Below are 10,777 nucleotides of genomic sequence, written 5' to 3'. Positions count from 1 at the left end.
GGGTGGTTTCTGGATTATCGCAAGGCCTTCAAGCTGAAAGTGGTTTTTCAGAGTTGGGAGCGATTCCACTCACAAAGCAACATGTGGCTAAGGGACGGGAAGGAATACCGCCCTCATCGCACAGTAATTCTCGGTGCTTTTGGCGGGTGTGATATGTTCCATAGTCGTTGGATCAAGCACGACGATTCTATAGTCAATATTAAGCGAGCATGTTGGTGGGTCCATGGCGTTTATCGCGTAGACTCAAAAACCCCAGTTTTTCTTTCTGTGGTGGCAAGACCGCTCGTTGGGTGGTTTCTGGTTTATCGCAAGGCCTTCAAGCTGAAAGTGGTTTTTCGGAGTTGGGAGTGATTCCACTCACAAAGCAACACGTGGCCAAGGGACGGGAAGGAATACCGCCCTCATCGTGTGGTAATTCTCAGTGCTTTTGGCGCGTGCAATATGTCCCACAGCCGTTGGATCAAGCACGACGAATCCACGGTCAAGATTAAGCGTGCATGTTGGTGGGTCCAGGGCGTTTATCGCGTGGTCATTTTCCGTGCTTTTAGGTCTTGCGATATTATCCTCCGCCGTTGGATCTGGCGAGGTGATTCAATGATCGAGGTTAAGTATGCAGGTCCGGGTGTGCCTTATCTTCTGTGCTTGTTGCGCTTCATGATGGGTATTGGTGGATTTTGGGCGGACTACATGCTCGAGGATTATCCCCCTATTCGGACGCGAAATCCTTTTAGAACAGTCCCTATTTCCTCATCGGGTCCGTTTCTAATTTTAAAGTGGTTGCATGTTCTTGCCCCGATTTAAGCCCCGACTGTCTGATCTCTAAAGGGGGATCGAACTGTCTCGGCTTTTGTTTGTATTTCGTGGGTTTTGTAGTTTTGATTGTGGGACCTTGGCTCGGCTTTAAGCCTTTAGCTCGGTGACCTAAGCTTTATGTGGTTTGATATTTCTTTGGCCCACAGTTCCTTTGGAATTGTTGTATTTTATGTAATTTGTTTTCCGATTTAATGAAATAGAAGGTACGGTTCTTGCTTTAGCAAAAACAAAAAAAAGAAATTAGATATTTTGTCTCCATTGATATTAGCGTGATTTAGTAATATATTATTTTTATATTTAAAAAAATTATAAATTTATTAAAAAAAAGTAATTGTATTTAAATAATTTATAAATAAGATAAGTAAAAAATACATTTGATTTAGTTAAATTATTTTTTCCAAAAATTATTTATTATACAAAACTTTAATATTATTTTAAATTAATAAATTTAGTCTAATTTAAAAATTAATTATTTGATATATTTACAATTTTAAAGAATTTTATTCAAAATATTTTTAATTCTTAAAATTAATTAAATCAAATTCGAATAAGTAGAATAAATATACTTTTGTAAATTTTATCAATTAAATTATAATTACAAATAAAATATTCAAAATAAAGAAAAATAATTAAATGAAATATTCGCCACTATTTTTTTATATTTAATTTTTAAATTATTAAATTTATAGTTAATTTTTAAATTAATTAAATTATAATTACAAATAAAATATTCAAAATAAATAAAAATAATTAAATGAAACATTCACAACTAATTTTTTTTTATTTAATTTTTAAATCATTAAATTTATAGTTAATTTTTAAATTAATGTGTTAATAATTAATGAATTAATAAAAATAAAACTTAATGAATAAATATTATTCAATTAATTATTTTATTTACAAAGTTAGTTTTATATATATATATTCATTTCTTTTTAGATAAATTAAGTTATAAAAATAAAAATTATGATGATGATGGTGGTGGTTAACGTCCACTGAGACCAAACTTTGGTCTATCGGACCTAAAGAAACAAATTATTTAGTTTGATTTAAGATTTTATTCCTATGCTCAAAAAACTTGGAGAGAAGCCTCCCGAGCTCACTATAATTTTGACATTGTAAAAGGCTAGGAAGGTCAGTGTTGCGACAAAGATTATGAAACTGAGATCTAATGTGGTTGTACGTGAGTCACTCTAAGAGGAAGTGGTTTTCATCCTCAATGTTCCTATTCTCACAGAGATGGCAAATCCTTTCCATCCATGGCGTTTTAGGAACTGCCCAACGACCTGTTTCACTATGGAGCTCATGTGAGTTCATTCTAATCTTCACTATATTAATTTTCTTCTTTGAGCTAGTTAAAACAGAGAGATACTTTTGATCTTCTAGGGTGGGGTGACCTTCTTATAATAACTTAATTTTCTTTTAGCTGCTAAATCTTTCTCACACCACATTTTTTCTTTGAACTTAGAAGTAACAATATTTTTAATGTTATTAATGTTTTGCAAAGCATCATTCTCGTTGATCTCCCAAATGTTTAACCAGGCCTTTGTGTCTTTATACCATCCCCGCTTGAGCCTTAGGTGGTTTTGGCTAGAATTTAAAGCTAGCTTAGGAAGTCTATGATCTCCTATGTTATTGAGTTTGTGCTTGTGCAATAGAATCCTAGTCATAACTAGGCTCTCGATAGGGGAAAGACCTACTTTTATAAGGATAATAGGATAGGGTGTATTGCTTTTAATTTTCAGGTTATACGTTATAAAACGCTTCTAGATTTGCTCAATCTTTCTCCAAGATTCTCTAGAGATGCTGCAACTCTAGAACTCACATCCATATAAGATAACATGAATGACTAAAGTTTCAAAGAGGAACTTCTTTTTATCCCACATTACGAGGTTTTCCATTTTACAATTATTTTCAAGACCAAAATAAGCTTTCCACCCCCCATTAATCCTTTTCTCAATGCTATAGTTCCAGTTGAGCTTGTGATGAATATCAATTCCTAGGTACTTGTAAGAATACACTTCCTCCAAGTTATTATTGTCATACATAAAATTAGCGTAAGTGTACTTCTTGGATTTGATAATCATAACTTTTGTTTTTTCAGTGTTAACAGTCATACCCATGGTAGAGCAGAAATCCTTAAGAAGCCTAACTTGCTTATCAAGATCAGATGGGCACCTAAGAACAATATTGTCAGCATAGAGAAGAAGGATGATGACTATCCCAGCTAAGATCGTGCCAGCACAACCTGCTTCCTCTAAATAACCTTCAAGCTTGTCGATGTAAATGCAAAATAGGGTAGGGTAGAGGGGACAACCTTGTTTAACTCCAATATTATATTTAATATCTTTCGACCACCCCTCATTTGTTTTTAGCTTGGCAATTACATTCTTGTATAATCTTATAGCGGTAGCTCTCAACTCGAAAGGAACCTTTAGCTCTTCTAATATATTCCAAAGGTTGTTTCTAGGAACCATATTGAAAGCCTTTCTAAAGTCCACAAAGCAACAAAAGAGATTGGATTTATCATTACAACATTCCTCCACAATGATCCTAAGCGTGACGAGGTGGTATGTTGTTGAGTGATGCCTTCTAAAACCCGCTTGGCCTTTAGCCCTCTTACCTTCACTTTCAAGCCATATGCTCAACTTCTTTTCCAAAATAATACCATATAGCTTGGCTAAGAGAGGGCTGATCATAATGGTCTGATAATTAGAGGGGTTATTTGTATCCCCACTTTTAAAAATAGGGATAATGAGGCTCTTAGTCCATGGTTTAGGGAACCCTTGCTTGACTGCTTGATTGAAAAGCTTGTGGATGTGGGGGATGAGGACAGGACCTCCAATTTTTAAGATTTCTGCCTGGTAACCTTCGATGTCCTTAGCTTTCCCATTTGCCAGGCGTTTAACCCCAAAATCAATGTCTTCTAATGAGAAAACTTCTTTTGTTGTGAGCAAGGTTTCAAAGTTATCCATGACATTTGGAGATTCATAAAGCTTTTTAAGATAGGAATTCCAATCGTGTAAAGAAATTTTATATTATCTTTAGTTTTCCTAGTCAGAATCTGCCTCCAAAATTTCTTAGGATCTACCTTAGAGAGGTGTAAGAGATTCTCTTGTCTTTTACGAATGTACTACCTCTTTTTCCTTTTAGTTAGGGCTTTGTATATTTTTATCTTGCCCATTTTAAGAGATTCATTAACAACTTCCTTAATTTCTCTCCTCGCACTTTTACAATATTTGTCATACCATGGGTTGGTTTTGCTATTTCTTTTATTATTTGAAACTTCAATTGAGAACTTGTTAATATAATATGAGAGGGTTGTAGTAAAATTATGATATAGGTCTTCTATGTTGTCTATACTAGATAAATGAAGCAAATTAGTTTTTAATTCATTTAGAAAGAGATTGTTTTTATTTCTATCAAATATTAGGTTCTTTTGGCTATAAGGATTATTTTCTATGGGATCTCTATGCATGACAAAATTGAGAGTTATAAGTAAAGGCCTATGATCAGAGTCAGGCTCGTGGTCATTTAAGATGTCAAAATTTATTATTTCGTTGTATAAAGGGAGATCAGAAATAACATAGTCTACCACGCTGCTACCAAGCCCATGGATGTAGGTCATCTGGCTAGAATTGGGCCACTTCTTTAGACCATTGAAAATTATGAGATCCTGAGCACTACAGAGCTTGACTAGCTCCAACCCAAACAAATTCTCCCTGAGGTCTTCAGAGCTCCTTTTGTACCTACTAGCCAGAGTAGGGTCTTTGTCTAACCAAAGAGGATTAGGGTTGGAATGATTGCTTAGAATAATAGCTTGGTTGCTTGAAGTTCAAGCATTAAAGTCACCTATTAAAAGGATATTACCTTCATTCCTTAGGCTAGAAATATCATTCTCTAAACCATTGTAGGGACTATTTTTATCTAGATTCTTCTTCTTATAGAAGTTAGAATTGATGGGGGGAAAATAACATATTGCTATGTAGGTCTTTTTATTATTAATGTCAGTGATCTCTATCCAACTATATTGGTTGTAAGGGTCGTTTTTATAAATCCTAGCATGGGGGGAGATGTTCTTCTTAATGTAACAAGCTATTCCCCCAATGCCTCTACGGGAGGATTGCTTGTTCCAGGTAGACCATAGCGTAAAGCCATCTATGTTAGGGACCTTAGATTCTTCGTGCTCCCAAGTTTCAACAAGCAAAATAATATCAACATCATTTGAGATCCAACTTAGCTTGGGGCCTTTGTTCCATGGAAAACCTCGGCAGTTCCAAGAAAGAATTTGGAGCATGTTGAATTGCTATTTATTACTATCTTTTTGGTTTCTATCTCGGATAAAGGCTTTTCTATTTCTGATTATTGCCCATTTTCCTTCCTTCCTAACTTCTTTTACCTTTTGAACCTCCTTTCTTAATTCTGCTTGATCTTCTGGAATGAGATCTTCATTTATAAATAATCCCGTTCCTTTTAGAATAGAGGTTTTACTAAGTATGTCATACTTATGATCAGTAGAGCTCACTTTTAGTCGGATTAGTCTTCCTTTATTCTCAGTTAATTTCCCCAACCTTGTTGCTTCTGTGAGACACGTTGTTTCAATTTGTAATCTATTATGTAATTTTGTTTGGGCTATGGCTAAAGTATCCTCATCTACCTCCTCTTTTAAACCGAAGATTATAAGGTTCAAGGCCCTTTTGTTACGCTCATGGTCTAATTCTATTAATTTTTTCATTTCATCTTTAATTGGTTTGATATCTAATTTATCTACCACATTATTTAGGGTGAGGCAGCTATTAACTTTTTCTTCTAGTTCTTTAATCATGTCCTTCATTTTAAAACTCTCTAAAGTATCAACATCTCCTTGCTGGGATGTTTGGTTAGTATCTTGGTTTTGTTTTTCTATAACCTGCAACCTAGTCTCCATTGCCACCATTTTATTCTCCAATAGTTCTAGTTTATTTTCTATTTGTTTTTGGATCGTGTTTTCAAGAGATGCAAATTTATTTTCCAGCATGGCTTCTAACTCTTTTTGTAGCTTGACTTCTCTTTCTTCTCTATGTTTCTCTAAAGACTCTATATACTCATAAAAGCCTTGTAGAGTAACTGTGCTAGGTTTGCCTTGGTAATCTTTGGTAGCTGTGGTGAAATATTCATACTTGAAAATATATGAGCAAATATGTATTAGAAAAAGATAAGGAATGTGTGCACCTGATATCAACAAACCTGACTGTAGATCACACTTGCCCCAGATTGGATTGACCGTAGATCCAAAGGTAAAAACCCACGAGTTTTTAGTCACAGCAAATGGCTCGTTATAAAAGATATTAAATTAATACTGCAAAGAGATCGTAAATACATCACCCTAAATTATTACGCAGAGAGATCGTAAATTATTACCGCAGAGATCGTAAATACATCACCCTAAATTATTACCGCAGAGAGATCGTAAATTATTACCGCAGAGATCGTAAATACATCACCCTAAATTATTAACGCAGAGAGATCGTAAATTATTACCGCAGAGATCGTAAATACATCATCCTAAATTATTACCGCAGAGAGATCATAAATACATCACCCTAAATTATTACCGCAGAGAGATCGTAAATATATCACCCTAAATTATTACACAGAGAGATCGTAAATACATCACCCTAAATTAATAGATAATTCTAAATATTAATTAATTAATTAATTTTTTAAAGTATTTAACTCATTTAAATCTTTTTTTTTTTATTATCATTTTCTATATTGTTTTTTCTCATATTTTGGTTATTATTTAATTATAAATATATATATATATATATATATATATATATATATATATATATATATATATATATATATATATATATATTTAACCCAAAAAAAAACTTTATTTTAATTTATATTTTTTAATCTTCTCTTTAATTCATATTTAAACTATCTATTTTTTTTCAATTTAATAAATTTATAAAACCCCATATTACATATGGAATTTTTTTATTACATAAATATTTTACTTTTTAACTTTTCTGGTGGGTTAATGTTTAAATTTTTGGACATGTTTTCTCCCAATCTTTTTAAATTTTCTTTTTAAGCCTCACTTTTTGAGGTCATTCACGATAAAATTTCGCATAGAAAACAAAATATATGGCATAAAATTAATGTTCATTTACCAAAAAATAACCATCTATTTTAAACATCTATGGTAAATTGCAACTTGTAAATGTTTTTTTTTTTTTTCTAATTTTTATTGCAGTAATTTGACTTCACTTCCAGCAATGGCTAGTCCCCTACCTCATTGACCACAACCCAAATTTATCCACTAACCCTTACTGGGGGTGAGCTTCGGCGCTTGCTAGGTTGGACTTGGCACAACTTCCTAAGTATTGGATTCAATTAAACTATAATTATCTTACCAGAAACATTGTAATCAAAAATAAAATTTCCATTGACACTTATGGGGGGTGAGCTTCAACACTTGCTAGGTTGGACTGGGTACAAGTTCCTAACTGTTGGATTTAGTTAAACTATAATTATCCTACCAGAAACATTGTAATCACAAATATAAACAGGTTTTGCACTTTCATATTACACTCCAAAAACTTTGTTTTTGGCTAATTTTTTAAAGATTTTGTGGTTCTTTTATTTCTTAGGTCTTAGCTTACAACTACATATTTAAAATGGGTCAAATTTTGATTTAGTTTTTACTTTAAGATTTTTTTTCGATTGTTTGTATTTGTCTTCTCTGCCACTTTAACATAGATCAGGTTTTCACTTTTCAAGCTTATTCTTCTCCTATCTTAAATAATTAACTCAACTCTATAAGTTTTATAATGGTTCCAAATTCCATTACAATTACGAAAAATGAGGTAACAAACTAAGAAGGAAAGTCATATAGTCTCTAGGGAAGGACTAATAAAAATTTCATTTGAATGGTTGCAAATCCCTTTATCTTAAGAAAATATTAACATAACAACCTTCAAATATCATAACCATGAATGCACTAGGTTTTTATTTTATTTTAATTTATTTCTTTTAATCCTTCACCATATTATGAGATACAAACAATATGCTTGGGCGAATGAGTTTCTAGCTCAATAAACTAATGTATTGTGAATAATTTTATTTGCAAAGCCTCTTTACCCAAAAGATTCCAACTTTGAACCAAATATGAAGAATCAACCACAACTGGATAAAATTCATTGCTTCCATTTAAGCTTAATTCTAACAACCCGACAAGTTCCTTTTATAAAAAAAATACTATTTCTTTAAAATCCAAGCCCATCTAGAACCCATAAACCCTAAAACACTTGCCCATACCAATTGACAGAAACCGTTTATGTCTAATAATAAAAAATACCTCAATTGTTGAACATCTTTTGGCAATCCCATGAATTAAAACAAATATGAACAAAAGATGAAAATAAAAGAATTTGTATCAAATTCCTTTAGTCCAAAGCAAATTTGAGCATACCTCTTTTGATCGTGTGCATCCTCAATTGCTTAACATCTTTTGGCAATCCCATGAATTGAAACAAATCTGAACAAAAGTTGAAAACAAAAGAATTTGCAACAAATTCCTTCACTCCAAAGCAAATTTGAGCATACCTCTTTTGATGTTGAGCGTAGGATAGATCCGAGAAACAACCGTGAAGATGAAAACAATAGATCTGCTCCAACCTTTTGGTAATTTGGCGGAATCCGCCACTTGTAAGTAAATAGACAGGTACCTGCCTTGTAAAATTGTTGGATGATTTTCTAATCAATTAATTTCAAAACCAAATTACCTCTCAAATTTAAAAGGTTTCACAATCTTGATTTTTTTTAAAAGAAATTTACCCTTCATAATTCCATCATTCAGGTCTATTTTCCAACTCTGTGTGGCAGGTAAACTAAAAGAGTGGGGTATAACTTTTCGATATCCTTTAGTGCTCCATTTGGCCGACTAGAGGGATGGAAAAATTGCAAAGAGAAGGAAAAAAAATATAAGTTATAACCTATAACACCAACACTCTTCTAAGTTCCAATATTTTTGTTTCATGATCAGGAGTTAGGACCACAATCCACCACATAGGATTTGATATTATCATAATATCAGTGATCACAAAAAGAGACAAAATATGTGATAGATCTGTCAAATGGAAAAGAATGTTAAAAGAACCATACAATCCAAAATTTTCATATATACAATGTTAAAATAACTGTACAATCCAGAATTTTTATAAATACTTGACAGTCCATCTGCCTGGGAGGTAAAAATTCACCAACCCATGGTACCAATTAATTGAAGTGATTTAAACCTATAGCCCTTCAATTTTAATTTAGGTAAGGTTGAAACTTGACATAAACCATATATATTGTCACAAACCCACGTTAATATGCCTAAGTAAAGACAAATAGACAAAAACAAAATAAAACATGAGATAGTCAATTTCTTACCTTTCATTACTTTTTACACCTTAAAGGCACAGAATTTATATTAATAGAATAGTTTTTTATTTAAAAGACATTACTATGCAAATGATTGTGTTACATATGTATGGTATAATCTTTTCGGCATCATACAATTCTTTTGTCATTTACATGTCTGAGCATATAACATTAAAGTCACCTCCCGGTACCATACGACTTAAGGTCAATTAATTATCTGAGTACCTAGCATTAAAGTTCCACTGTTATTCGTTTAATTCGACCTTGGGTACATGACTTACACCAAGCTCTAACTGTAAGGTTATGGTTTGCCCCTATATTTGGCAGAATCGTTGTTCTGGAATTTTCAGAGTGCAGCACAGTTGTATGCCATGCCCTCGGTAAGAGTTCCTCATCCACGGCTCTCCGGAGGGCAACCCATCGGACGGTGGATATGGAAACTCTCCTCCTTATGGCACTCGATTGCAGCTTACCCTTGGTATTCTCCCGATTCTGGTAGGGGTGTTCATCTTCAGTCTAAAGTTTCAAGCTCTTCGAATAGGTAGGGTTTACACTTAACATCTTCCTCTGGCTTCCATAATGGTCTATGTGTTGAATTTTAAGGTTCTGACCCTGTCTACAAGTCTACCAGACTCCTTTCCAAGCTCTTAATTCCAGAAGGTGGTGACTAAATTGCTATTCAAATCCTAGGTACAGTGTTTCACTCTCAATGCATTTTCTTACTCGCTTACTCTGTTACATTCCTTATTCTGATTATGCTTTTTTTCTTGTTTAGGTACTGCTGAAGGGTTTCAACGCCCTTCTAGTTCGGAATGACTGATGGGGTTCAAGTCTGCCATTCGGTATGCCAAGCTTTACAAAACTACATCCATGCTTGGTTGTCGGGTAATGTGTATCGTTCAAGCTATGATACCCCCTTGGTGTTAGAGTTAGAAGAGAGGGATTAATCCATCTGAATCTTCAGTTAAATTTGCATTCTGGCTTGTAATAATTTTAAACTTGTCTTTCTGTAAAGAATGGAGTCTCTCTGCATTGGAAACAATTATGCCGGCATAGATGGTTCAGACTAGTCTTTCAAGAGATGCTTCTCTATTTATTTTTGATAAGTTTATGTCTAGTTGGGTCTTTCGGCATCAGCTTACTCTTGGTTTTCCTGAATGTTAAAACATGGGTTTCCCACAGGGATAACCCAAAAATATTATGTTTATGAGGGTGTGTCCCTGCTTTACTAAGACGGAACCCTCGAGTTCATGAACAAATTGTTTTCTTTTATCCAATTGAGTTCGGATTTTGATTGTATAGTTAACTTTGTCAAAAAGCATTTCCTCCTGTATATTAACAGTACCGAGGATTTCAAGGGAGTGTTATGATAAGTCTATCTTCTAGTTGACAGATGTTTGATAACTTGCAATTCATATTTATTTTCTAGCTTTAAAGGTATAATGGTTACCTGTTATGTGTGATAAGAAATATTTAGGATAGTTCTAGTTTTTCTCTGTATTAGAACTGTAACCTAATTCTCTACTCAGAATCTTGTCCGTTCTTG

At 33.4% G+C, this 10,777-nt stretch overlaps 1 long non-coding RNA gene across 1 annotated transcript; it reads left to right on the top strand.

Moving 5' to 3' along the window:
• Positions 1–9,447: 9,447 nt before the first annotated feature.
• On the top strand, positions 9,448–10,297 carry LOC149169158 (uncharacterized). The gene is made up of 2 exons (XR_016259367.1): positions 9,448–9,921; positions 10,007–10,297. It is a non-coding gene; the product is annotated as an uncharacterized LOC149169158 (long non-coding RNA).
• The last annotated feature ends 480 nt before the right edge of the window (positions 10,298–10,777 follow it).

Source organism: Pinus tabuliformis, chromosome 4_2 (assembly GCF_031772625.1).
Source record: "Pinus tabuliformis cultivar Carrire ecotype Pingquan chromosome 4_2, CPIR1, whole genome shotgun sequence".
Lineage (NCBI taxonomy): Eukaryota > Viridiplantae > Streptophyta > Pinopsida > Pinales > Pinaceae > Pinus > Pinus tabuliformis.
This window is presented reverse-complemented; position numbering and strand designations above follow the sequence as displayed.